The sequence below is a fragment of the Tachysurus vachellii genome, chromosome 11, assembly GCF_030014155.1.
Source record: "Tachysurus vachellii isolate PV-2020 chromosome 11, HZAU_Pvac_v1, whole genome shotgun sequence".
Lineage (NCBI taxonomy): Eukaryota > Metazoa > Chordata > Actinopteri > Siluriformes > Bagridae > Tachysurus > Tachysurus vachellii.
In genome coordinates, this window is record NC_083470.1 from 200,001 (window position 1) to 202,500 (window position 2,500).

At 39.7% G+C, this 2,500-nt stretch overlaps 1 protein-coding gene across 1 annotated transcript in view; it reads left to right on the top strand.

Annotated features, from left to right (window-relative positions):
- skia (v-ski avian sarcoma viral oncogene homolog a) overlaps positions 1-2,500 on the top strand; it is a 35,595-nt gene that overhangs the window by 1,757 nt on the left and 31,338 nt on the right. The window lies entirely within an intron of this gene.

A 2,500-nucleotide genomic window follows, 5' to 3' on the forward strand; every position in this document is an offset into this window, starting at 1 on the left:
TGTATTAGATGATTTGTGCATGTTTGATGTTTGACCAGCATGAACTGTTATCTCCTAGAAGCTGGAGTTCATTTAAATTTTGCCTGCCTCAGGTGTTTTCTGTAGCTGGAACAAAGAGAACTTCAGCAGAAAGCCACTGAGGAACATCTAGTCCTTTATCATTTAAATTGTGTTTCAGTTCCAGACAAATGTGGAGTTACCAGGTTCTGCTGGGTTTTGCTACTGGAACAGTGTGAAGTCTGGAATGTTTAGGTCATGCCTGGTCCTGGTAACTGAGGATTTCTCAAAGCCATTAGTACCACAGCTAAATGGTACTGAGCATCTCCAGTTGGAGTTTAGTGAGCTAGGCTTTGATGTTCTTGTCAGGACCTGCTAGCTGTTAGCTCATATGACAGAATATCTGAGTGATGTGAAGCATTTTTTTCTGGAGAGCGACTCACCTGCTCAGGTGTCTTACTGAAACTCTGAAACTTCAGAGTTTCTCAATTAGAATGACCTGCGTGTGTGTGTGTGTGTGCGTGTGTGTGTGTGTGTGTGTGTGTGTGTGTGTGTTTAAGGCATCTTTAAGATTTTTGGTGTTTTTTGATGTTGACTACTTATTGGCTTCCAGTTGAGATAAACTTGCTATGGTCTCCTCCTGCGTGAATGGTTCACTTCATAGTGTGAACTTCTAACAGTCAGAAGACACTTAACAGAGTGAGGATTCTGAGAGTGTGTGTGAGCTTCAGCTGTACTGAAGCGTCTTAAAATGGCCGACGTTCTTATTAGAACATTTACTGGATCTGGAAAACTGTAGTTTTTGGGATAGAGCCCAGAAGTGTAAGTGTGTGTGTGAGAGAGTATGTGTGTAGACATAACACTGAACCTTATAACACTCTATAACACACTGTAACACACTGTAACACTCTATAACACACTCTATATCATACTCTATAATACACTTTTTATTATACTCTATAACACATTCTGTAACACACTGTAACACACTCAATAACACACTGTAACACACTCAATAACACACTGTAACACACTCAATAACACACTGTAACACACTCAATAACACACTGTAGCACACTCAATAACACACTGTAACACACTCAATAACACACTGTAACACACTCTATATCATACTCCATAATACACTCTATAACACACTTTTTATTATACTCTATAACACATTCTGTAACACACTGTAACACACTCAATAACACACTGTAACACACTCAATAACACACTGTAACACACTCAATAACACACTGTAACACACTCAATAACACACTGTAGCACACTCAATAACACACTGTAACACACTCAATAACACACTGTAACACACTCTATATCATACTCCATAATACACTCTATAACACACTTTTTATTATACTCTATAACACATTCTGTAACACACTGTAACACACTCAATAACACACTGTAGCACACTCAATAACACACTGTAACACACTCAATAACACACTGTAGCACACTCAATAACACACTGTAACACACTCAATAACACACTGTAACACACTCAATAACACACTGTAGCACACTCAATAACACACTGTAACACACTCAATAACACACTGTAACACACTCAATAACACACTGTAACACACTCAATAACACACTGTAGCACACTCAATAACACACTGTAACACACTCAATAACACACTGTAACACACTCTATATCATACTCCATAATACACTCTGTAACACAAATCCAGGCATTGATGTGTTTATTCGTGTCTCTTAACATACACACACCTCCTTATTTCACACACACCTCCAAATGGAGCTCCATCACACTTAAAGATCCATAAAGCTGTTATTTGCTCATTACAGATGGCTTGTGTGTGTGTGTCATGACCTCACTGATTGACCTCATTACATACACACACACACACACACACACACACACACACACACACACACATTTAGTATTAGTATATTTACATTTATATTAACAGCATTTAGCAGACTCTCTTATCCAGAGTGACTTTTTTTAAGGGACTTTTTTTTTAGTTTATACACCTGAGCAATTAAGGGCCTTTCTCAGGGGCCCAGCAGTGTCAACCTGGTGGACCTGGGATTCGAACCAATAACCTTCCGATCAGTAGTCGAACACCTTAACCACTATATTTTATAATTTGTGTATGTGAGTGTGTGTGCCTGGTGGGTGTGGGGTGGTGTGTCCACCTTTGTTTGGGGGAAACTGATAAGAACCCCCTCCACACACACACACACACACACACACACACACACACACACACACACACACACACACTGATCAGGTCATTTGCATGAACTGTTCTACTTCAAAAGAGCTGATGAGGCAAGAGTTGGTGCATTGTCCTGGAAACAGAATATTATCCATCAAAAAGGTGTATACACACACACTCTTACACACACACACTCTTACACACACACACACACACTCTTACACACACACACACACACTCTTACACACACACACACACACACCCCTTCCTTTTCACTGCCCTAA